General features: G+C 43.7%; 1 long non-coding RNA gene across 3 annotated transcripts; it reads right to left on the bottom strand.

Annotated features, from left to right (window-relative positions):
• Window positions 1-231: 231 nt before the first annotated feature.
• Window positions 232-12,598, bottom strand: LOC115200928 (uncharacterized). 3 transcript variants are annotated; one of them, XR_003879633.1, is made up of 5 exons: window positions 12,440-12,598; window positions 1,824-1,922; window positions 1,521-1,703; window positions 1,348-1,400; window positions 232-1,160 (listed from the first exon to the last, which is right to left on the bottom strand). It is a non-coding gene; the product is annotated as an uncharacterized LOC115200928 (long non-coding RNA). The 3 variants fall into 3 exon arrangements; XR_003879632.1 differs by having other exon boundaries at window positions 1,560-1,703; XR_003879634.1 differs by having other exon boundaries at window positions 1,352-1,400; window positions 1,560-1,703.
• Between the last annotated feature and the right edge of the window lie 14,876 nt (window positions 12,599-27,474).

The following is a 27,474-nucleotide window of genomic DNA, read 5'->3' as shown; positions in this document are numbered from 1 at the left end:
ACTTTCTCTGCATTGTTGGGGGTGGGGTGGGTTCTAAGCTGACATATGGAATCATTTTAAGATGATCATAAGGTGGCTCATTTAGCTATTTGAATTGTAGTACCCCTTTAGGTATAAAAAAAATTTAAACATTTGATATAATATTGAATTTGGCCTTTACTACTATAACCCAAAGATACTGAATAACACATTCATAAATGGCAAAAAGACATTCAAAAAATAAATAAGAAACAAGGTTACGTGTTTGTCCTTTATCTAGGAGATATAAGAAAGCTCAGGAAATGATATACAGTACCGGTCAAACATTTGGGCACACCTACTCATTCCAAAGTTTCTTTATATTTACTATTTTCTACATTGTAGAATAATAGTGAAGACAAACTAGGAAATAACACATGGAATCATGTAGTAACCCAAAAAAGTTTTTAACAAATCAAAATATATTTTATATAACCGATCGACTGGTTGGTGACCACTCATCTAACATATCACTTGTATACTTCACCAAGAGGTTGTTATATATGACCAGCAAATATAAACCTTTTAGTCTTAGAAGTACAGTAGGTCAAACCTGGCCCAGAAAGCTTGATTGTGCTGTATTCACATTCATCCTGCTTGTGGCAAGTCGAGGCAGTGTGTTATCTGGTATTCTACCTAATAAGCTAAATGTACAATATGTCTGACACCAATACAGTAATAGGTGTTCAAGCATTGACAGTTATGGTAATAAATACAAATCATTCAAGATGTGTCTCATGTTCACTACTGTTTTTGAACCTACTTATTGTTGAACAAATGACTTATCGATAGATTGGAATATCTACACTGGCTAAAACTAGCATCACTACTCAAAGGACATTAATACAAAAAGAGCTGTGAGAGCTACTCTTTACTAACCACATGGTCTTCCTCAGAGTACAGTCTGACTTCAGACAAGACGGGATTGATAGCGTGAGTCAACACAGTTCTATGTGAGAGCTCGGTTCTGTAACAGTCTAATGAGTGTGAGGACATCTTTACTAACTAGCAGTATAAATTCATTATGGTCAAACTCTACTCAAATAATACCCACAGTCCATTGTACAGAACTTCTTCTGACGATTGGTCCTCAAAAGGTGTTCCCTTGGTTCTGTCACATCGATGTCAGGAGGAAGATGAAGCTGAGAAAGTAATGAGAGATTTGTTGGTTAATTCACTCAACATCCCCCATTATTTCAAAACAATTACAATTTGTACAAAACTATTTGCATACTTATCGAGGCTACTTACATACACTTATTTAATTATGTATAATAATTGATAGCAGTTATCAATTGTTCACATCAACAAATTTGCGGGAATGCATACCTACTGAAATGTTTAAGCTTGGTAAAGAGGTCCCGTTGTCTCTTCAATAGGTTCTGCAGAACAACAAAAAAAATGCTGAACATTTTTACTGTATTTTCACCAGAACCCAAAGAGGTCAAAATGCTACAAAAAAATGTGTGCCTCATCATGCTACAATAAGTTTCATGACTGACAATGTTAGTTTATCAGGAGATGGTAGCCGTGAGCCCTACCACGAAGGGGCCTATTGTTTGCGGTGCATCGATGCACCATGACCCCAATGATCAATACTGCAATGAGCAGAACAACTGCCAGCACAGAGAAACTGGAAATGGCTGCCAGTCTCCAGACATCAGATCTCTCCTCTGTAAATGTGCCTGAAAAGGGGACATATTGGTCAAAGGGGACAGTTTTAGGCATACAATAAAGCATTGGTTATGTGCAAGATTTAGTTGTAAGTTAAATGATTAGCTAAGGAACATTCAAACTTAACTTACAAGTGTTACATGAAGGGGTCTTTGGATACTGCTTGCATGTTGAGCAGGATACGCATTGGTCTATGTCTGAACTCCAGAACTCTTTACTGGTGCATAGGCCTGTAAAAAAAACAAATGGAGAGGCTTAATCCTCTGACAGCATTTACCCTTTGAATGACCACAATTTGTGCCTCATACTGTACATTTGCTCATTGGAAAATGTTCCTCTACCTCACCAAAGCAAATTAACTATTGGAATGGAGTGTGTATATATTATTTTCCTTCAACATTGGTCAGTGTCCTGCACAGTGAGAATCATAGATCTGCTTGAAGTCTTTGGACAGCATCCTAAGTATGTAGATGTTTTTAAAACCTGCCAATAAAAAAGGTATGCACTCAGTCTGTGTGGTCTCTGAAAGGAATTGTTTTGGCCCAATAATAAAGAAATCGTATGACATCAAGTCTAAAGAAATTGAGAAGATCCGAGAAACTGTGGGTTTCCTCTTCTTATAAAATGAGTTGGGGAATTCCTTTGGTTTTGCACTTACACGTAAATTAACATTACTCACTGGCTTTGTGTGTACAAGCATGGTGAGACAGGCAGGATGTGTCATCAAGACCAGCTTTGCCGCATTGTTTTGGGTGTTTGACTTCTAAAGAAGTTGGTGAGACTGAAAGCATAGCGGCATTGAACGGTGGTTCCTCCCTGACTGACACACGTCATAAACTAGATAAAAATGGCTACATCCCTTGAGACACTACAAACTGAAACCTCATATATCCTTTTAGAGAAGCCACAGGCAGCAGTACCAGACTAATATACACTACATGACCATAAGTATGTGGACACCAAAGGTGTTCGATGGGGTTGAGGTCAAGGCACTGTGCAGGCCAGTCGAGTTCTTCCACACCGATCGACAAACCATTTCTGTATGGACCTTGCTTTGTGAACGGGGGCAATGTCATGCTGAAACAGAGCCTTCCCTAAACTGTTTCCACAATGTTGGAAGCACAGAATCGAACATTGAATGCTGTAGTGGTAAGATTTCCCTTCACTGGAACTAAGGGGCCTAGGCCAAACCATGAAAACAGCCCCAGACCATAATTCCTCCTCCATCAAACTTTACAGTTGGCACTATGCATTGGGGCAGGTAGCGTTCTCCTGGCATCCGCCAAACCCAGATTCATCCGTCGGACTGCCAGATGGTGAAGCATGATTTATCGCTCCAGGGAATGCATTTCCACTGCTCCAGAGTCCAATAGCGGTGACCTTTACACCACTCCAGCCAATGCTTGGCATTGCACATGGTGCTCTTAGGCTTGTGTGCAGCTGCTCGGCCATGGAAACCCATTTCATGAAGCCCCCGACAAACAGTTTTTGTTGCTTCCAGAGGCAATTTGGAACTCGTAGTGAGTGTTGCAACCGAGGACAGACAATGTTTACGTGCTTAGGCACTCGGCGCTCCCGTTATGTGAGCTTGTGTTGCCTACCACTTCGCAGCTGAGCCAATATGGCTCCTAGATATTTAATTTCACAATAATAGCACTTACCGGGGCAGCTCTAGCAGGGCAGAAATTTGACTAACTGACTTATTGGAAAGGTGGAATCCTATGACGGTGCCACATTGAAAAAGTCATTGAGCTCAACAGTAAGGCCATTCTCCTGTCGATGTTTGTCTATGGAGATTGCATGGCTGTGTGCTCAATTTTATACACCTGTCAGCAATGGGTGTGGCTGAAATTGCTGAATCCACTAATTTGAAGGGGTGTCCACATACTTTTGTATACAGTGCATTAAGAAAATATTCAGACCCCTTGACTTTTTCCATATTGTTACATTACAGCCTTATTCTAAAATTGATTAAATAAAAAAGGTTTCCTCATTAATCTACACACAATATCCCATAATGACAAAGCAAAAACAGGTTTAGAAATGTTTGCAAATGTATAAAAAACAGAAATACCATAAGTATTCAGACCCTTTGCTATGAGACTTGATATTGAGCTCAGGTGCATCCTGTTTCCATTGATCATCCTTGAGATGTTTCTACAACTTGGAATCCACCTGTGGTAAATTCAATTGATTGGACATGATTTGAAAAGGCACACACCGGTCTATATAACGTCCCACAGTTGACAGTGCATGTCAGAACAAAAACCAAGCCATGAGGTCGAAGGAATTTTCCGTAGAGCTCCAAAACAGGATTGTATCGAGGCACAGATCTGGGGAAGGGTACCAAAAAATGTCTGCAGCATTGAAGGTCCCCTAGAACACAGTGGCCTCCATTCTTAAATGGAATAAGTCTGGAACCACCAAGATTCTTCCTAGAACTGTCCGCTCGGCCAAACTGAGCTGTTGGGGGAGAAGGGCCTTGGTCAGGGAGGTGACCAAGAACCTGATGGGCACTCTGACAGAGCTCCAGAGTTCCTCTGTGGAGCTGGTAGAAGCTTCCAGGACAACCATCTTTCAGCACTCCAATTTTTTTCACCTTTATTTAACCAGGTTGGCTAGTTGAGAACAAGTTGTCATTTACAACTGCGACCTGGCCAAGAAAAAGCAAAGCAGTGCGACACAAACAACAACAGAGTTACACATGGAATAAACAAGCATACAGTCAATAAGACAATAGAAAAAAACAAAGTCTATATACAGAGTGTGCAAATGGCGTGAGGAGGTAGGCAATAAATAAGCCATAGTAGCAAATTAATTACAATTTAGCAGATTAACACTGGAGTGATAAATGAGCAGATGATGATGATGTGCAAGTCGAGATACTGGTGTGCAAAAGAGCAGAAAAGTAAATAAAAACAATATGGGGATGAGGTAGGTAGATTGGGTGGGCTATTTACAGATGGACTATGTACAGCTACAGCGATCGGTTAGCTGCTCAGATAGCTGATGTTTAAAGTTAGTGAGGGAAATATAAAAAAAAAGTCTCCAGCTTCAGCGACTTTTGCAATTCGTTCCAGTCATTGGCAGCAGAGAACTGGAAGGAAAGGCGGCCAAAGGAGGTGTTGGCTTTGGTGATGACTAGTGAGATATACCTGCTGGAGTGCGTGCTACGGCAGGATGTTGTTATTGTGACCAGTGAGCTGAGATAAGGTAGAGCTGAGATGACCTGGAGCCAGTGGGTCTGGCGACGAATATGTAGCGAGGGCCAGCTGACTAGAGCACACAGGTTGCAGTGGTGGGTGGTATAAGGGGCTTTAGTAACAAAACGGATGGCACTGTGATAGACTGCATCCAGTTTGCTGAGTAGAGTATTGGAAGCTATTTTGTAAATGACATCGCCGAAGTCGAGGGTAAGTTTGGCGGCGTGAGTGAAGGAGGCTTTGTTGCGAAATAGAAAGTAGATTCTAGATTTGATTTTGGATTGGAGATGTTTAATATGAGTCTGGAAGGAGAGTTTACAGTCTAGCCAGACACCTAGGTATTTGTAGTTGTCCACATATTCTAGGACAGAACCGCCCAGGGTAGTGATGCTAGTCAGGGGTGGGCGGGTGCGGGCAGCGAAAGGTTAAAAAGCATGCATTTGGTTGTACTAGCGTTTAAGAGCAGTTGGAGGCCACGGAAGGAGTGTTGTATGGCATTGAAGCTCGTTTGGAGGTTAGTTAACACAGTGTCCAAAGAAGGGCCAGATGTATACAGAATGGTGTCGTCTGCGTAGAGGTGGATCAGAGAATCACCAGCAGCAAGAGCAACATCAATGACGTATACAGAGAAAAGAGTCGGCCTGAGAATTGAACCCTGTGGCACCCCCATAGAGACTGCCAGAGGTCCGGACAACAGGCCCTCCGATTTGACACACTGAACTCTATCAGAGAAGTAGTTGGTGAACCAGGCGAGGCAGTCATTTGAGAAACCAAGGCTATGGAGTCAAAAGCCTTGGCCAGGTCGATGAAGAAGGCTGCACAGTACTGTCATTTATCGATGGCGGTTATGATATCGTTTAGTACCTTGAGCGTGGCTGAGGTGCACCCGGATTGCACAGCGAAGGTACGGTGGGTTTCGAAAATGGTCAGTGATCTGTTTATTGACTTGGCTTTCGAAGACTTTAGAGAGGCAGGGCAGGATGGATATAGGTCTATAACAGTTTAGGTCTAGAGTGTCACCCCCTTTGAAGAGGGGGATGGCCGCGGCAGCTTTCCAATCTTTAGTGATCTCGGACAATACGAAAGAAAGGTTAAATAGACTGGTAATAGGGGTTGCAACAATGGTGGCGGATAGTTTTAGAAAGAGAGGGTCCAGATTGTCTAGCCCAGCTGATTTGTACGGGTCCAGGTTTTGCAGCTCTTTTAGAACATCTGCAATCTGGATTTAGGTGAAGGAGTAGCTGGGGAGGCTCGGGAAAGTAGCTGCGGGGTGGGGGTGGGGTAGAGCTGTTGGGCTGGGCAGCCAGCCATAGGGAAATGCTTATTGGTAACCGTGTTACCTAGCCTCAGTGCAGTGGGCAGCTGGGAGGAGGTGCTCTCGTTCTCCATGGACTTTACAGTGTCCCAAAACTTTTTGGAGTTAGAGCTACAGGATGCAAATTTCTGTTTGAAGAAGCTAGCCTTTGCTTTCCTGACTGACTGCGTGTATTGGTTCCTGACTTACCTGAACAGTTGCATATCGCAGGGACTATTCGCCACAGGATGTTTTTATGCTGGTTAGGGCAGTCAGGTCTGGAGTGAACCAAGGGCTATATCTGTTCTTAGTTCTACATTTTTTGAAAGGGGCATGCTTATTTAAGATGGTGAGGAAATTAATTTTAAAAGAACGACCAGGCATCCTCGACTGACGGGATGAGGTCAATATCCTTCCAGGATACCCGGGCCAGATCAATTAGAAAGGCCTGCTCGCAGAAGTGTTTTAGGGAGCGTTTGACAGTGATGAGGGGTGGTCGTTTGACCACGGACCCATAGCGGATGCAGGCAATGAGGCAGTGATCGCTGAGATCCTGATTGAAAACAGCAGAGGTGTATTTGGAGGGCAAGTTGGTCAGGATAATATCTATGTTTACGGATTTAGGGTTGTACCTGGTGGGTTCCTTGATGATTTGTGTGAGATTGAGGGCATCTATCTTAGATTGTAGGACTGCAGGGGTGTTAAGCATATCCCATTTCAGGTCACCTAACAAAACAAACTCTGAAGATAGATGAGGGGCGATCAATTCACATATGGTGTCCAGGGCACAGCTGGGAGCTCAGGGGGGTCTATAACAGGCGGCAACAGTGAGAGACTTATTTCTGGAGAGATTAAGTTTTAAAATGATAGACTAACTGTTTGGGCATAGACCTGGAAAGTATGACAGCTTGCAAAGTTCTATCTCTGCAGTATATTGCAACTCCTCCCCCTTCGGCAGTTCTTTCTTGACGGAAAATGTTGTAGTTGGGTATGGAAATCTCAGAATTTTTGGTGGCCTTCCTAAGCCTGGATTCAGACACGGCAAGGACATCAGGGTTGGCGGAGTGTGCTAAAGCAGTGAGTAAAACAAACTTAGGGAGGAGGCTTCTGATGTTAACATGCATGAGACCAAGGCTTACAGATGTCAACAAATGAGAGTGCCTGGGGACACACAGGGCCTGGGTTAACCTCCACATCACCCGAGGAACAGAGGAGGAGTAGGATGAGGGTACGGCTAAAGGATATCAAAACTGGTCGTCTAGTGCGTTGGGGACAGAGAATAAAAGGAGCAGATTTCTGGGTGTGGTGGAATAGAGTCAGGACATAATGTGCAGAGAGGGGTATGGTGGGGTGCGGGTACAGTGGAGTTAAGCCCAGGCACTGAGTGATGATAAGAGAGGTTGCATCTCTGGACATGCTGGTTATACTGGGTGAGGTCACCGCATGTGTGGGGGGTGAGACAAAGGAGGAATCTGAGGCATGTAGAGTGGGACTAGGGGCTCCACTGTAAACTAAAACAATGATAACTATACTAATCAACGGTATACAAGGCATATTGACATTTGAGAGAGACAAAAAGCGAGGCATAAAGCAATCACAGGTGTTGATTGGGAGAGCTAGCTAAGACAACAACAGCTAATCAGCTAAGACAACAACAACAGGTAAAATGGAGATGAATGGGCAGAGAGGGTCGGTTAACTACACACAGGGCCTGAGTTTGGGGCTAGGGCCGACAGATAAAACGAAAAAAAACAAGGGAAAAAAAAGATGAATGCCAAGCGTCATGTCTGGAGGAAACCTGGCACCATCCCTACGGTGAAGCATGGTGGTGGCAGCATCAGGCTGTGGGAATGTTTTTCAGCGGCAGGGAGTGGGAGACTAGTCAGGGTTGAAGGAAAGATGAATGGAGCAAAGTACAGAGAGATCCTTGATGAAAACCTGCTCCAGAGCTCGCAGGACCTAAGACTGGGACGAAGGTTCCCATTCCAACAGGATAATGAGCCTAAGCACACAGCAAAGACAAAGCAGGAGTGGCTTTGGGACAAGTCTCTGAATGTCCTTGAGTGGCCAGCCAGAGCCCGGACTTGAACCCCATCAAACATCTCTGTGGAGAGACCTGAAAATAGCTGTGCAGCGATGCTCCCCATCCAACCTGACAGAGCTTGAGAGGATCTGCTGAGAAGAATGGGAGAAACTCCCCAAATACAGGTGTGCCAAGCTTGTAACATCATACCCAAGAAGACTCGAGGCTGTAATCATTGCCAAAGTTGCTTCAACAAAGTACTGAGTAAAGGGTCTGAATACTTATGTAAATGCAATATTTCCGCTTTTTTTGTTGTTATACATTTGCAAAAATGTCTAAAAACCTGTTTTTGCTTTGTCATTGGGAAGTGTGTGTAGATTGATGAGGGGGATTTTTTTTTTTAATCAATTTTAGAATATGGCTGTAACGTAACAACGTAGAAAAAGTCAAGGGGTCTAAATACTTTCTGAATGCACTGTATATACACTGCTCAAAAAAATAAAGGGAACACTTAAACAACACAATGTAACTGCAAGTCAATAACACTTCTGTGAAATCAAACTGTCCACTTAGGAAGCAACACTGATTGACAATAAATTTCACATGCTGTTGTGCAAATGGAATAGACAACAGGTGGAAATTATAGGCAATTAGCAAGACACCCCCAATAAAGGAGTGGTTCTGCAGGTGGTGACCACAGACCACTTCTCAGTTCCTATGCTTCCTGGCTGATGTTTTGGTCACTTTTGAATGCTGGCGGTGCTTTCACTCTAGTGGTAGCATGAGACGGAGTCTACAACCCACACAAGTGGCTCAGGTAGTGCAGCTCATCCAGGATGGCACATCAATGCGAGCTGTGGCAAGAAGGTTTGCTGTGTCTGTCAGCGTAGTGTCCAGAGCATGGGGGCGCTACCAGGAGACAGGCCAGTACATCAGGAGACGTGGAGGAGGCCGTAGGAGGGCAACAACCCAGCAGCAGGACCGCTACCTCCGCCTTTGTGCAAGGAGGAGCAGGAGGAGCACTGCCAGAGCCCTGCAAAATGACCTCCAGCAGGCCACAAATGTGCATGTGTCTGCTGAAACGGTCAGAAAGACTCCATGAGGGTGGTATGAGGGCCCGACGTCCACAGGTGGGGGTTGTGCTTACAGCCCAACACCGTGCAGGACGTTTGGCAAATTCGCAAATTGGCAAATTCGCCACTGGCACCCTGTGCTCTTCACAGATGAAAGCAGGTTCACACTGAGCACATGTGAAAGACGTGACAGAGTCTGGAGACGCCGTGGAGAACGTTCTGCTGCCTGCAACATCCTCCAGCATGACCGGTTTGGCGGTGGGTCAGTCATGGTGTGGGGTGGCATTTCTTTGGGGGGCCGCACAGCCCTCCATGTGCTCGCCAGAGGTAGCCTGACTGCCATTAGGTACCAAGATGAGATCCTCAGACCCCTTGTGAGACCATATGCTGGTGCGGTTGGCCCTGGGTTCCTCCTAATGCAAGACAATGCTAGGCCTCATGTGGCTGGAGTGTGTCAGCAGTTCCTGCAAGAGGAAGGCATTGATGCTATGGACTGGCCCGCCCGTTCCCCAGACCTGAATCCAATTGAGCACATCTGGGACATCATGTCTCACTCCATCCACCAACGCCACGTTGCACCACAGACTGTCCAGGAGTTGGCGGATGCTTTAGTCCAGGTCTGGGAGGAGATCCCTCAGGAGACCATCCGCCACCTCATCAGGAGCATGCCCAGGCGTTGTAGGGAGGTCATACAGGCACGTGGAGACCAAACACACTACTGAGCCTCATTTTGACTTGTTTTAAGGACATTACATCAAAGTTGGATCAGCCTGTAGTGTGGTTTTCCACTTTAATTTTGAGTGTGACTCCAAATCCAGACCTCCATGGGTTGATAAATTGGATTTCCATTGATTATTTTTGTGTGATTTTGTTGTCAGCACAATCAACTATGTAAAGAAAAAAGTATTTAATAAGATTATTTCATTCATTCAGATCTAGGATGTGTTATTTTAGTGTTCCCTTTATTTTTTTGAGCAGTGTAGTTTAGACAAGGCACATTTAAATAAATATGTAAAGTGAAGAAGTATTGAAGGAAAAGGTCTGCAATGTTAATTAAACTCAGTAAAGAATAAAGCATGATGGTAAATGAAATGTGATCACAGCACTAAACAAACTTGTAAATAATGTAATGAAAAACCTGTTACTTTACAGAGTTAATAGATCACTTTGACGTCTTCACATCAATAGATTCAATCATTGACATGATGTAAAGATAGAGTTAAATAAGATGAAGATTATCGTTTGCTTTTTCTTGAGCTCAAAGGTCACACAAGGGTTAAAGGTCTAGCTATCCAGTGTAATCAGGTGTTGACAATGTCATTTGTTATTTTGTAATTCAGCATGTTACCACATGGGCAATGTACTTAATTGAGAAAATGTTGACAATTTTCAACATGAACGGCAAACAGTTGGAAGGATGCATACTTTTTCATGACCTGCACCATTATCTCACCATTCCACATTACTTTAATCATGGGTGTAATGTAGGCTATGATTGGTGTGGTGTTGATCAGTCATACTTACAGGATTCTTATTTTAGTTGCATTTAGCATCAGCTGCTTTGTAACTCAGTGAAACGATACCAAAAGGTCAGTACTGAGTGACACAATGATGTAAGACAAAGGTGTGAGATAAGAGTGCAGGAAATTGGAGACAAGTCAGCACTTGCATGAAATCTACAGTATCAAACAGTCAGTCTGGGTTTCCATGGTAAGATAGCAGATGATGCATGTTATCAGGAAGTGTTTTATTTTTCAAGGGTTTCTCATCTTCGTCTGTCTTCCATGACTGCTAATGTTAGAATTGACGTGTGCTAGCTGTTAGGCCTTCATATTCTGCATGAGAAGGTGTCACTTGAAAAGAGGGGGGAGGATAACTAGATTTATATTTGATAAATAATCATAGGAAATCAACACTGGTAGCCTATAGTGTCAGCCCCACCACCTGCACAATTCCAATTCACCCGTGGGTCGAGGGTGCAAGCTAAATCTCGGAAAACTCTAGACGGCATTCTGCCTTCTCCCTACAGTTCTCAACCAGTAACATGCCGAAGCTGTGTTTTATAGTTTCGAAACGTCAATAATCATCGCTTGCGACACGGCTTTCGAAACATATGGCCCTTATATTTCATCAGCAAGAAAGAATCCTTCAAATAAAACACACTTACTGTAGCAGTTTTGCACAGCTCAATACCGGGCCTCCGTCCGACGCAACTACACTTCCCATGTCACGCTTACATTCAGGTGTTCAGAGCATGCTAGATACTTAGTACAGTTGGTCGCCTCATGTCTTCCGTAAACAATCGCTGGAATATGGAGATATGGTAGTGGGGAACACTAACCCTAACAAGGTGTGTATAAATGTAACGTTTTGTTTTTTTGAAAATTATTTATCGCTGATATGAAAGATAAGGTCCTTATGCTTCCAAACCCGTACCGCAAGCGACACTTGTTTATGTTCAGATTGAGCTTCGAGGATCTTAACAAAACTCCCCCTTACAGAAGACGCCTTCATCCAATGACTCTTATGTGTAATATAATGGAACTGAGAGTCATGATCAAGGGCAAGCCTATTTCAGCATTTTCAACATTGTTTACCTGGTCTGGTCAATGCTTAAACAGTCTCACATGCATGCAATAAATAATCAAGTTCTCATAACTGAGAGCCACCCTAGAAAATAAAGGAATTCTTAATGTGCTGGGAATGGGAGAATTTTTTTTCTCAAGTTCAAAGTCACCAATTATGCTAATAATTTATACATCCTCAAGCAAGTAAAGAAGTTATATTTATTTTCTGTTGCCAACTACAAGTAGGCTACACCATTCAATTAGGTCTGTCCTCACCCGTTGGCATGGATGGAGTGAAATAAGGTGATTAGAATGCGGAACCGGTGAGAAGGCAGCTGGTAGAAAACTCGATAAGCAACCCTTTTATCCGACTCAATTTGAGAGGCCATGCGATGATTACATGTTCTTAAATAAAACACGAATTTTCATGCGATTAAAAGTGAGAGAAAATAAAGTTTTCGCTTTTCAAATAAAACATTTCTTACAAGTCTTTTTCTACTTGCCCTTACATAGACATGTCAACGTAAACGAACTTTGTACAATTACATTTTAGCACATCAAAGTTTAAGAAAAAATATTTGACTTACTTTGCCCATTCACTCCATTTAGTTTCACTATTGTCGCAATGATCAGTCCACAAAGCGCACAGAGAATGTATGAAGCCATCGTTCTTGTATAAACGCAATTCCTGAAAGTTCATCTGATGAACACACCGTGTTGGTTTTCACCATTGAAAGCTAGCCTCGCACTGAGTCATCCGGAGTAGTCTGAGCCTTGTTTTAATAGAGTACACACCCACGCTAACAGTTGAACTCCTATGAGTCATTTCCTATGTACTGTACTGAAATTCTCAGTGTATTGCGCATGAAGCACAGCGGTCTGGACAGGCAGGAAACTTAATGATACTACAATAAACGAAACTGAAATGTTGTAAAGAGAGAAATGTCAATGGATCATTCAACGTGTCAACACCACAACCACTGCTAGCTAGCCAACTTTACCAACTAGCAGTACTGTAGAAACTAAATACATTACAACGGAACGATTTGATTAGTGTAATGTTAGCTAGCTACATGGTTGTCTTTGTATTAAAGGTAAAGGTAAATGCAGCTACTGCTAGCTAGCCAACTTTACCAGCTAGCAGTACTGTATCATTTTTCGTCAAAGATTTTTGCAACGTAAGCTTTGTCTTGTTTTGTACGCTTTGTACAAATAATAAAACGCAGAACTACAGGATGTTTCTTAACATAACTCTTTATTAACTAGCTACAACTACATGTTCGCCTATCTCCAACCACGATCAACTGACGATGCCCTAACCGTCTGGGTGGTCTTAACCAATCACTGCACAGTAGGATACGGCGGTAAAATGCATCCAATTATAATTCAGTATGTATTCACATATGAATATTACATCCCCCTTCTTTTAAAACAAAATACAAATGTTTACAATATTCTAAGCTTTTCTTTTGAATACATGCTCTGTAGTTTGAACTCAAGGTAAGTAACCATTTATATTGCATAATACACCAACTGAATCAACATAGACTCTGAAACAATGATCCAACATACTGTTACTTTTAGAACAAGGGATTCTCAGCAACTCAGCTTTCACTGTAGAAATGACATCTTAACATTTCAAACAAATACAATACCAAAGCATTTCAAGTGAACTTTCAATAACAATTTTACAGTCTGGAACTCTTTTAGGGCAGCGATCCGCCTACACCCTTTGACATTTCACAGGTCGAGGACAGCTCTGGGCTTGACCTCTCTTCCTGACCTTGTGCGATATGATGTTGAGCATGCTTCTGTGTCAGTCAACAGCTCTTGTGGTGTTGCAGGTAAGTATGGTGTATGTTGTGCTGTGTGTGTGTTTAGTCCATCACGTTCTCTTTCAGGGGAACAGTTCATCTCATCAGTGTGTTGTTCTTTTGTGTTCAGTAAGTGACGACGATTGCGGCGGTACACTGCTCCTTCTGCTGTGCGGACGTGATATGAACGTTCAGTGTCAGCTGGCTGGATGACGACTGCTGGTTTCCAGAGGCCATGCTCCTGGATTCTAACTGACTCTCCGTCGATCAGTGGTGGCAGTGGTCTAGCTGACCTGTCGTAGTATCGCTTTTGTTGTTGTTGTCTCTGTGCACGTTTTCCATGCATTTCATTGTAGCTGACGACCTCAGGTTGCAGCTGCTGGTTGGTGCTGGGAAGGGTTGAGCGAAGTCTGCGGCTCATCAACAGCTGGGCTGGTGATTTGAAGTTGTCAACTGGAGTGTTGCGGTATTCAAGGAGACTGAGGTAGGGGTCTCTCTTGTCTGCTTTTGCTTTGTCCATGAGTGATTTAGCAATCTGCACAGATTTTTCAGCAAGGCCATTACTTTGAGGGTAATGTGGGCTTGTGGTGACATGTGTGAACTCCCATGCTTTTGTGAAGGATTCAAACTCATTTGATTTGTAACAGGGCCCATTGTTAGATATTAAAGTCTCTACAATGCCATGCCTGGCAAAGGCTGCTTTTAGCTTGTGTATCACAGCTGCAGATGTGGTGCTGTGAAGCTTGTCGAGTTCGAAGTATCTGCTGTAGTAGTCCACTGTTACGATGTAGTCCTCGTTGTTCCAGGTGAACAGATCGGTTGCCACGACCTGCCAGGGTCGGTCTGGGATACAGTGAGGTAACATTGGCTCTTTGGTGTTTGAGGGGCGTCTTTCAAGACAGATGGTGCATCTACCAACAATGTCCTCTATTTGTTTGCACATTCCAGGCCAAAACATAATGTCCCGTGCTCTCTGTTTGCACTTTTCCATGCCCATGTGTCCAGCATGGATCTTTGTCAAAATCTCTTCTCTGAGACTGGTAGGAATAATGATTTTCTCTCCTTTGAAAATGATTCCGTTGATCTGTGATAGTTCATCACGATGGTTCCAGAATTCTGAGACGCTCTGAGGGCATTTTCTCCTCTCCTCAGGCCATCCATCCTGTATGACTTCCCTCAGCTGTGTGAGTTGAGAGTCCTTTCCTGTTTCTGCTTGGATCTCCTTCAGTTTTGTGTCACTAACTGGTAAGTTGCTGTACACAGTGTGTACTTGCATGTCCATGCCTTCACTGAGGCTGCTGTCCTTGTAGGTAAGAAACTTCCTGGAGAGTGTGTCTGCGACAGGGATGTCTTTGCCTGGACGGTGAGTGATTGTGAAGTCGTATTTTTGTAGTTGAAGGATCATTCTCTGTAGCCTTGGCGGGGCTGCAGCTAGTGGTTTCCTCATGATTTACTCAAGGGGCTTGTGGTCGGATTCCACAATGACTTGTCGTCCATATACGTACTGATGGAAACGTTTACATCCGAACAGAATGGCATAGAGCTCCTTTTCAATTTGAGCGTAGTTGATTTAACAGATTTGGAAGCGTAGCCGATGGGCTTTCCTTCTTGCAGTAGCACTGCACCTAGTCCATACTTCGACGCGTCCACTTGGAGTCTGAGCTCTTTGTTGGGGTCTTAGTAGGCAAGGATTGGTCCTGGTTCTCTCGTGATCAAGTCTTTCACATTCTGGAAAGCAATGTCGTGTTGCTTGTCCCAGAGAAACTCACTGGACTGCTTTAGCAGTTGACGCAGGGGTGCATTAGCATTGGAGAGGCTGGGTGCGAACTTGGATAAGTAGTTGACCATGCCAAGCACTGTTTCCAGCTCTGCACGGTTTTTTGGTGGCTCCATTTCTTTTATGGCTGAGATCTTCTGTGGATCTGGCTTGATTCCATTCGCTGTGAGAAGATGTCCGAAGTTGCTGACCTCTGTAGTGCCGACTGTGTACTTCTCTGGGTTGAGCCGCACTCCTCTCTCGCGGGATCTTTGCAGCATCGCGCGGAGGTTTTGGTCGTGCTCCTCTTTGGTTCGACCATAGACAAGGATGTCATCCACAATTGCCACAACTCCGTCGAGGCCTTCGTACACTTCGTCGATCTTTCGCTGAAACTCGTCTTGGGCTGAGATAATCCCAAAAGGCAGGCGACGGAACCTGTAGCGTCCAAACGGTGTGTTGAATGTTGTGAGCTTAGATGACTCTTCTGTGAGCTTGATAGCCCAGTAGCCTGATCTAGCGTCCATGACACTGAAGTAGTGTGCTCCCGCTAGCTTGTGTGTGATGCCATCTAGCGTCGGTAAAGGGTAATGGGGCCGTTTGATAGCCTTGTTCAAGTCTCTTGGGTCGAGGCATACTCGGAGCTTGCCTGTGCGTGGTTTCTCCACCACCACTAACGCGTTTACCCAGTCGGTCGGTTCTGTAACCTTGGTGACTATGTCAGATTGCTCCATGCTCTCCAACTCTTTCTTCAGACGGGCACAGAGAGCAAGGGGAATCTTTCTCGGGGGGTAGACCACAGGGGTTGCGTCTGGGTCAAGGTGAATGGTACATTCTCCTGGGAATAATCCTATTCCTGTGAAGACATCAGCAAACTCCTCCAGTACATTTTCTGTCTCTACTGGTGCTGTTACTGATAAAACTAGCTTGATGAGGTCCATGTCTAAACATGCTTTAAGACCTAGCACTGCAGGTGCTCTAGTGTCAACAATGTAAAAGTCCAACATCATGTCACTTTCCTTGTATTTGCATTTGAAAGTGCATGTGCCTTTTACTGGGAGCTGTCCACCACCATAACCAGTCAGTCTGTGCATGGTGGGCTGTAGCTCGCACTCAGATGTCAAGCTGTGGTACTTATTCAGAGGAATAATGTTTACTTGTGCACCAGTGTCTAGTTTGAACTTTAGCTTTGTGCCTTGTGTTCCTATCTCAATGTCAGCAAAGGCTTGCTCTGTCTCTGATATGTGACTTTTTTGTGTCACTGAATCAATAAACAGTTCATCATCATTTGACTCTTTGATTGACATTTCATCTTCACTCACTGTGTGTACTGTTTTTCCACGGTAAGCTCTGCACACTTTTGCAAAGTGATTCCATTTACCACATTTAGTACACTGTTTGCCTTTAGCTGGGCAATTTCGTTTGCATAATCACAGTCTTTCACAAGCAGACGCAGCTCAGTCACAAACTGTTCAAAAGACTCGCTAGCTCCCTGTACTTTCTCATGGAATTTGTACCTAGCGAAAATTTCTTTCTGAACTTTCGAGTTGTGTGGTCCACTTGTGTAGCTAGCAGAACTGACTTTGTGTTAGCTAGCCAACGTTTAATTACTTCTGCATTATGAAAGGAACTAGACACGGACACGAATGATCCATTGGTAGTTTGTTGTAACCAAGTATTGGTGCTAACCTTGTGTTATTAGATGCTAGCATGCTAGTTAGCTACGGCGTCATAGGACACGGTGCACTGGGTGGGTTTCACGGAAGAATACTGTACCAAGTTATCTAGCTGAATAAACGAAGTTTGAGCCTATTCCTGGAAACATTGAACCACTGTAGTTTACATCAATTATAATTTCTAAAGTGGAAGTTGGAAAAGTTATATTTGAGTGTTTCAGCGAATGGTTAGTGAGGGAGGCCCTGCTCTGTCGCTTCCCCAGTTGTTTAGTTAATTTTCATTCCAATCTCCTTTGCATTAGCGTAGCCTCTCCTGTAGCCTGTCAACTATGTGTCTGTCTATCCCTGTTCTTTCCTCTCTGCACAGGCCACACAAACGCTTCACACCGCATGGCCGCTGCCACTCTAACCTGGTGGTCCCAGCGCGCACGACCCACGGAGTTCCAGGTCTCCGGCAGCCTCTGGAACTGCCGGTCTGCGGCCAACAAGGCAGAGTTCATCTCAGCCTATGCTACCCTCCCTCGACTTCTTGGCACTGACGGAAACATGGGTTACCACAGAAAACACTGCTACTCCTACTGCTCTCTCCTCGTCTGACCACATGTTCTCGCATACCCCGAGAGCATCTGGTCAGTCGGGGTGGTGGCACTGGAATCCTCATCTCTCCCAAGTGGACATTCTCCCTTTCTCCCCTGACCCATCTGTCTATCTCCTCCTTTGAATTCCATGCTATCACAGTCACTAGCCCATTCAAGCTTAACATCCTTATCATTTATCGCCCTCCAGGTTCCCTTGGAGAGTTCATCAATGAGCTTGACGCCTTGATAAGTTCCTTTCCTGAGGATGGCTCACCCCTCACAATTCTGGGTGACTAACCTCCCTACGTCTACCTTTGACTCATTTCTCTCTGCCTCCTTCTTTCCACTCCTCTCCTCTTTTGACCTCACCCTTTCACCCCCCCCCCACTCACAAGGCAGGCAATACGCTTGACCTCATCTTTACTAGATGCTGTTCTTCTACTAATCTCACTGCAACTCCCCTCCAAGTCTCCGACCACTACCTTGTATCCTTTTCCCTCTCGCTCTCCTCCAACACTACTCACTCTGCCCTACTCAGATGGTATTGCGCCGTCGCAACCTTAGCGCTCTCTCTCCTGCTACTCTCTCCTCTTCTATTCTATCATCTCTTCCCTCTGCTAAATCCTTCTCCAACCAATCTCCTGATTCTGCCTCCTCAACTCTCCTCCCTTTCTGCATCCTTTGACTCTCTATGTCCCCTATCCTCCCGGCCGGCTCGGTCCTCCCCTCCTGCTCCGTGGCTTGAGGACTCATTGCGAGCTCACAGAACAGGGCTCCGGGCAGCCGAGCGGAAATGGAGGAAAACTAGCCTCCCTGCGGACCTGGCATCTTTTCACTCCCTCCTCTCCACATTTTCTTCCTCTGTTTCTGCTGCTAAAGCCACTTTCTACCACTCTAAATTCCAAGCATCTGCCTCTAACCCTAGGAAGCTCTTTGCCCCCCCCTCCTCCCTCTCTGCGGATGACTTTGTCAACCATTTTGAAAAGAAGGTTGACGACATCCGATCCCCGTTTGTTAAGTCAAACGACACCGCTGGTCCTGCTCACATTGCCCTACCCTATGCTTTGACCTCTCTCTCCAGATGAAATCTTGCGACTTGTGACGGCCGGCCGCCCAACAACCTGCCCGCTTGACCCTATCCCCTCCTCTCTTCTCCAGACCATTTCCGGAGACCTTCTCCCTTACCTCACCTCGCTCATCAACTCATCCTTGACCGCTGGCTACGTCCCTTCCGTCTTCAAGAGAGCGAGAGTTGCACCCCTTCTCAAAAAACCTACACTCGATCCCTCCGATGTCAACAACTACAGACCAGTATCCCTTCTTTCTTTTCTCTCCAAAACTCTTGAGCGTGCCGTCCTTGGCCAGCTCTCTTGCTATCTCAGAATGACCTTCTTGATCCAAATCAGTCAGGTTTCAAGACTGGTCATTCAACTGAGACTGCTCTTCTCTGTGTCACGGAGGCTCTCCGTACTGCTAAAGCTAACTCTCTCTCCTCTGCTCTCATCCTTCTAGACCTATCTGCTGCCTTTGATACTGTGAACCATCAGATCCTCCTCTCCACCCTCTCCAAGTTGGGCATCTCCGGCGCGGCTCACTCTTGGATTGCGTCCTACCTGACAGGTCGCTCCTACCAGGTGGCGTGGCGAGAATCCGTCTCCGCACCACGTGCTCTCACCACTGGTGTCCCCCAGGGCTCAGTTCTAGGCCCTCTCCTATTCTCGCTATACACCAAGTCACTTGGCTCTGTCATATCCTCACATGGTCTCTCCTATCATTGCTACGCAGACGACACACAATTAATCTTCTCCTTTCCCCCTTCTGATAACCAGGTGGCGAATCGCATCTCTGCATGTCTGGCAGACATATCAGTGTGGATGACGGATCACCACCTCAAGCTGAACCTCGGCAAGACGGAGCTGCTCTTCCTCCCGGGGAAGGACTGCCCGTTCCATGATCTCGCCATCACGGTTGACAACTCCATTGTGTCCTCCTCCCAGAGTGCTAAGAGCCTTGGCGTGACCCTGGACAACACCCTGTCGTTCTCCGCTAACATCAAGGCGGTGACCCGATCCTGTAGGTTCATGCTCTACAACATTTACATTTCCATTTTAGTCATTTAGCAGACACTCTTATCCAGAGCGACTTACAGTAGTGAATGCATACATTTCATACATTGTTTTCTCCGTACTGGTCCCCCGTGGGAATCGAACCCACAACCCTGGCGTTGCAAACACTATGCTCTACCAACTGAGCCACACGAAACCCTCCAACACAAACAAACCCTTCCTATCAGGGTTTCCATAATGAAAATGTGGCACTGGACACTTGGCCTGCAGCATCTTAATTTACTGGACCCATATGCATTGGGTGCGTAACCAGATTAGGGTGTCCATCACCGTACTCAGAATGACAGAAATCACATTTAGATAGTGGTAATTAATCTTAACAGAACATGTAAATCAAGGATGCAATGACTTGTCCTTGCTGCGCAATTTGAAGATGTTAGAATTACTGTCCACATTTACTTCTCCTCAGCCAACAAGACCAGTAACGAACAGCAAAATCACTAGCCTATGTATAGGCAGCGTGTGAGTTTCAAGTTTGGGTAAGTACATTTTCACCCTAAAAATGTATCTTTATAATAAAGCATGCCATGCATCATCGCATTCGCAGACTTACATTTGCAGACTCATTCAAGGCTTTTTACATGTTTTACTATTTTCTTCATGTTTAAATAAGACATCAAAACTATGAAATAACGCATATGGAATCATGTAATAACCAAAAACCAAAAATATATTTTAGATTCTTCAAAGTAGCCACCCTTTGCCTTGACAGTTTTGCACACTCTTGGCATTCTCTCAACCAGCTTCACCTGGAATCCTTTTCAAATAGTCTTGAAGGAGTTCCCACATAGGCCGAGCACTTGTTGGCTGCTTTTCCTTCACTCTGCGGTCCAACTCATCACACACCATCTCAAATTGGGTTGAGGTTGGATGATTGTGGAGGCCAGATCATCTGATGCAGCACTCCATCACTCTCCTTCTTTGTCAAATAGCCCTTACACAGTCTGGAGGTGTGTTGGGTCATTGTCCTGTTGAAAAACAAATGATAGCCCCACTATGCCCAAACCAGATGGGATGGCGTATCGCTGCAGAATGCTGTGGTAACCATGCTGGTTAAGTGTTCTTGAATTCTAAATCAATCACCAACAGTGTTACCAGCCAAGCACCCCCACACCATCACACCTCCATGCTTCACGGTGGGAACCACACATGCAGAGATCTGTTCACCTACTCTGCGTCTCACAGACACAGCGGTTGGATCCAAAAATCTCCAATTTGGACTCATCAGCCCAAAGGACAGATTTCCACCGGTCTAAGGTCCATTGCTTCTGTTTCTTGGCCTAAGCAAGTCTCTTCTTATTGGTGTCCTTTAGTAGTGGTTTCTTTGCAGCAATTCGAACATGAAGGGCCTGATTTATGCAGTCTCCTCAGAACAGTTGATGTTGAGATGTGACTGTTAATTGAACTCTGAAGCATTTATTAAGGCTGCAATTTCTGAGGCTGGTAACTAATGAACTTTACTCTGCAGCAGAGGTAACTCTGGATCTTCCTTTCCTGTGGCGGTCCTCATGAGAGCCAGTTTCATCATTGCGCTTGATGGTTTTTGCGACTGCACTTGAAACTTTCAAAGTTCTTGAAATATTCCGTATTGACGGACCTTCGTGTTTTAAAGTAATGATGGACTGTCGTATCTCCTTGCTTATTTGAGCTGTTCTTGCCATAATATGGACTTGGGTCTTTTACCAAATAGTGCTATATTCTGTATACCACCCCTACCTTGTCACAACACAACTGATTGGCTTAAACGCATTAAGGAAAGAAATTCCACAAATTAACAAGTCACACCTGTAAAGTGAAATGCATTCCAGGTGACTACCTCACGAAGCTGGTTGAGAGAATGCCAAGAGTGTGCAAAGCTGTCGAGGCAAAGGATGGCTACTTTGAAGAATCGAAAATCTATTTTGAGTGTTTAACATTTTTTTGTGTTATTTCATAGTTTTGATGTCTTCACTATTATTCTACAATGTAGAAAATAGTAAAAATAAAGAAAAACCCTGGAATGAGTAGGTGTATCCAAACTTGACTGGTACAGTATGTAATGTGATGAGTAGATTGGATAGTCAAAATTTAGGCTAATAATATAAATCAATCAATGTTTGCAACAAAAAAACTTGCAATGCATAGCTGAGCTTATAGGGTAGAGGTCTGGGCTATAGGCTATATCAGATAGGCCTACATTCCTTTCTTTGCATGGGAAAAACACATTTTATGCAATTCCAGTACACTTTACATGACTGGAGACATATGCAGATTTTTTTTAAATAATACAAATTACAGGGTTGCCTACTCTGCTGCCACTGACAAACAGATCAATTTAAACGTTATCCATATAAACTGCCTATGAGAAGGGGAGACAAACAGAATATGACGTCCATCTAAACTGGAGGACATTTTCCAAAAACAAACTTAAGTGGCAGTGACCCAACAAGGAAAAAGAATGAATATGTACCGGGTATATGGCCTCCTGGTGCCAATAAGCTAGGCTATCATTGCCACGGGAGAAAAAAAAAACATTTCGGATTGATATAAAATGGGTTCGCGCTGCAGACTGCTATATCGATCCGCTAATACAGGACTTCTTGGCCCAGTGCACTACACTACTGCGGTGCTTATGGTTCTGGAGCATCCCCTGAAAAGTCAGAATAATTTTTTTTAATACTAATTAAATTTAAAATTAAAATCACAAAAGTAGTGCACTGGGCCTAGAAGTCCTGTATTAGCGGACCGATATAGCAGTCTGCTGCGTGGACCCAATTTTTAACAATCCAAAACCTTTTTATTTTAAGGCTAGGGGAAGCTAATGATCCTCTGTGGCAAAATCATGTATTTACAGGAGTAGGCTAATTAGGCTATATAATTTTGCCAATTTAATTCAATTTACTTAGGGAAATCTTAGCCTTATGGACTCACCACCTATGAGCCTACGATGCATTCGGAAATTATTCAGACCCCTTGACTTTTTCCACATTTTGTTACTTTAAAGCCTTATTCTAAAATTGATTAAATAAATACAAATCCTCAATAACCCATAATGACAAAGCGAATAGTTTTTTTTGTATTGTTTGCAAATTAATAAATAATCTTATTTACATAAGTATTCAGACCCTTTGCTATGAGACTTGAAATTGAGCTCAAATGCATCCTTGATGTTTCTACAACTTGATTGGAATCCACCTGTGGTAAATTCAATTGATTGGACATGATTTGGAAAGGCACACACCCGTCTATATAAGGTCCCCCAGTTGACAGTTGTCATGACTTGCCCTCCTGTATGGAGATCAAAGGTGCCGGTTAACCAAAGGTTTCAAGACCCCCCTTTCCTGGGGGAGTCGGCCAGTTTTATGACTTCGTAAATACCTTGCAGAAACTCTCCCTGGCCATGCAGTATTGAGGGGAAAGAACCCTTTTGTTACAAGGAGATTCTTCCCACCAAAACTACAACATCCAAAAGTGGACAATGAAACAATATTCCTAACACAAAGAATGTTGGAAATGGTCGGGAGGGACTTAAAGATCAATCAAATCAGATCATTTGTTTGGTGATATCATTAAAGATGTTATAAATGGAAACATTGGTAACTAAGAGCTTTCAATGTATATGTCAGAGTTACATCTAAATGTTGTAAAACATATGATTAAATATAAAACTGTGAGAAGATGAAATGTGATTCTAGCCTTCTAAATGAGAATTGTTTTTCATGGAAAGTTTTACCCAGTCAGTAGCCACGCCCAAGTGAGCACAGACGATGCCAAAAGGATGGAATGCCCCTTTTTCCAAAGGACTCCTTACGAAATTTACATTAGACCAAACATGCCGGGTTGCTGCTGGTCTTAGCTGTACCCTGAATAATCGACCACTAAGACCAGAAAACGTGGAGCGGTGGCTACACGTTGAAATGGTTGCAATTTAAATGTAGACCAGGTTGCTACTGGCGTGTAAAATTGTTTAAAACTACTAGACCAGTATACGTGCAGCTCGAGCTGAATACGTGATAAATGGTCTAAATCTACACGACTCTGAAACTTGAGTGAAAACTAAGACATGCACCACCTGCAGCTCTGCATGTAAAGTAGTCTAGAATTTTGACTAAGGACACAAGGAAGATCTTTTCAAACGATCATTGGAACGTCTGATGTATCCAGTCTAACGAACACTTCCAGAACAAAGAAAGCTACTACTATAACTACTAAGGACATGGTGACCTCTGGTGGACAACCAGAGACTTTGTCGAACTATTTGTCACAGACGGATCGGGCGATTTCAACAGAGAGGGAGACAACAAAGACATAAGCATAAATATGTACATTGCATTTCTAAATCCGAATGAGCGGTTGTTGGGGTGCTAAATATCCATATTTACGATGAGCGTATTATTCAACTGTATGTACGCTAGTTGAATTCCTTTGGCTCTCCTTCTCCCGCTCTTTCTTTCCCCACCCCTTTCATTGTGTAGCCAGCCGCCATATCGGGTTAGTCCTCTAGAGACTTTTCATTGCATTATGTTAGTAATCAATTTAACCTATCCTGTGTGTGTGTGTGTGTGTTTATGTAAATCTGTGTGATTATTTAGTTAGTAAATATATAGCAAATACAAATTGGCTTGAGTCACGTAGACTAGGGTTTGTGCAGATTTTAAGTCAGGTACATTCAGAATGAGACTGATGAGGTAATAATAATGAATGGATGACTAATAACGATATATTCTGATATTCTTGAGTTAATTCGGGAAATAGTAACTCATTAAATAAACTTTTTCATGGTGCCCCAAGATTGCTAATGAGTTAATTGTTACGTGATTAATTTAACCACCAAGACTCTTCCTAGAGCTGGCAGTCCGGCCAAACTGAGCAATCGGGGGAGAAGGGCCTTGGTCAGGGAGGTGACCAAGAACCCGATGGTCACTCTGACAGAGCTCTAGAGTTCCTCTGTGGAGATGGGAGAACCTTCCAGAAGGACAACCAGCACTCCACCAATCAGGCCTTTATGGTAGAATAGCCAGGCAGAAGCTACTCCTCAGTAAAAGGCACTTGAAAGCCCGCTTTGTTTGCCAAAAGGCATCTAAAGACTCACAGACCATGAGAAACAAGATTCTCTGGTCTGATGAAACAAAGATTGAACTCTTTGGCCTGAATGCCAAGGGTCATGTCTGGAAGAAACCTGGGACCATCCCTACGGTGAAGCATAGTGTGGGGATGTTTTTCAGTGGCAGGGACTGTGAGACTAGTCAGGATCGAGGGAAAGATGAACGAAGCAAAGTACATGCAGAGAGATCCTTGATGAAAACCTGCTCCAGAGTGCTCAGGACCTCAGACTAGGGCGGAAGGTTCCCCTTTCAACAGGACAACGACCCTAAGCCCAATCACAACAGCGCAGAAGTGGCTTCGGGACAAGTCTCTGAATGTCCTTGAGTGGCCCAGCCAGAGCCTGGACGAACACGATCGAACATGTCTGGAGAGACCTGAAAATAGCTGTGCAGCGACGCTCCCCATCCAACCTGACAGAGCTTGAGAGAATCTGCAGAGAATGGGACAATCTCCCCAAATACAGGTGTGCCAAGCTTGTACCGGCATACCCAAGAAGACTCAAGGCTGTGATCGCTGCCAAAGGTGCTTCAACAAAGTACTGAGTAAAGGGTCAGAAAAATTATGTACAGTATAGTTTTGGCAAGTCGGTTAGGACATATACTTTGTGCATAACACAAGTAATTTTTCCAACAATTGTTTACAGATTATTTCACTTAAAATTCACTGTATCACAATTCCAGTGGGTCAGAAGTTTACATACACTAAGTTGACTGTGCCATAAAACAGCTTGGAAAATTCCAGAAAATTATGTCATGACTTTAGAAGCTTCTGATAGGCTAATTGACGTCATTTGAGTCAATTGGAGGTGTACCTGTGGATGTATTTCAAGACCTACCTTCAAACTCAGTGCCTCTTTGCTTGACATCATGGGAAAATCAAAAGAAAATCAGCCAAGACCTCATAAAAATAATTGTAGACCACAAGTCTGGTTCATCCTTGGGAGCAATTTACAAACGCCTGAAGGTACCACGTTCATCTGTACAAACAATAGTACGCAAGTATAACCACCATGGGACCATGCAGCCGTCATACCACTCGTTCTGCCTCCTAGAGATGAACGTACTTTTGTGCGAAAAGTGCAAATGAATCCCAGAACAGCAGCAAAGGACCTTGTGAAGATGCTGGAGGAAACAGGTACAAAAGTATCTATATCCACAGTAAAACAAGTCCTGTATCGACATAACCTGAAAGGCCGCTCAGCAAGGAAGAACACACTGCTCCAAAACTGCCATTAAAAAAGGCAGACTACGGTTTGCAACTGCACATGGGGACAAAGATTGTACTTTTTGGAGAAATGTCCTCTGGTCTGATGAAACAAAAATAGAACTGTTTGGCCATAATGACCATTGTTATGTTTGGAGGAAAAAGGGGGATGCTTGCAAGCCGAAGAACACCATCCCAACCGAGGAGCACGGGGGTGGCAACATCATGTTGTGGGGGTACTTTGCTGCAGGAGGGACTGGTGCACTTCACAAAATAGAGGGCCTCATGAGGAAGGAAAATTATGGAAAATGATGTCCAATCAATTGAAGCAACATCAAGACATCAGTCAGGAAGTTAAAACTTGGTCGCAAATGGATCTTCCAAATGGACAATGACCCCAAGCATACTTCCAAAGTTGTGGCAAAATGGCTTAAGGACAACAAAGTCAAGGTTTTGGAGTGGCCATCACAAAGCCCTGACCTCTATCCTATAGAAAATGTGTGGGCAGAACTGAAAAAGTGTGTGAGCAAGGATGCTTACAAACCTGACTCAGTTACACCAGCTCTGTCAGGAGGAATGGGCCAAAAATTCACCCAACTTATTGTGGGAAGCTTTTGGAAGGCTACCCGAAACGTTTGACCCAAGTTAAGCAATTTAAAGGCAATGCTACCAAATACTAATTGAGTGTATGTAAACTTCTGACCCACTGGAAATACGATTAAAGAAATACAATCTGAAATAAATAATTCTCTCTACTATTATTCTGACATTTCACATTCTTAAAATAAAGTGGTGATCCTAACTGACCTAAGACAGGGAAATTTCACTATGATTAAATGTCAGGAATTGTGAAAAACTGAGTTTAAATGTATTTGGCTAAGGTGTATGTAAACTTCCGACTTCAACTGTAAATGTGATATCAGTTTGGTATATTTATGAAATGTGCAAAAAATGTGAAAATCCTGTTTTTGCTTTGTCATTATGGGGTATTGTGTAGATTGATGAGGAAAATAAACAATTGAATCAATTTTAGAGGCTGTAACGTGTAAAAAGTCAAGGGGTCTGAATACTTTCCGAATGCACTGTATGTCAATTTACTATCCCCCATGGTAGTTTACCTATTCTATTGGTCAGCTTGTCAAGAAGGCAATTGCCCAAACAGACTCTTGGACAGTTGTGGGACGATAGATCCAAAATTCATACAACCAGTAGGCCTAAAAACGATATGAATCTGATGCAACAGATCAGAACATTTAGCTTAAAATGTTCTGAAACTGTTATTTCTCAACATTATTAGCGCAGCAATGTGCACAAGGCAGTAGGCTAAGCGTGAAAGTGCATTTGGCTACCAGACAATTGACGAAAGTTGAAAACCAAAAAAAAC

Source organism: Salmo trutta, chromosome 10, assembly GCF_901001165.1.
Source record: "Salmo trutta chromosome 10, fSalTru1.1, whole genome shotgun sequence".
In the NCBI taxonomy this organism is placed as follows: domain Eukaryota; kingdom Metazoa; phylum Chordata; class Actinopteri; order Salmoniformes; family Salmonidae; genus Salmo; species Salmo trutta.
This window is presented reverse-complemented; position numbering and strand designations above follow the sequence as displayed.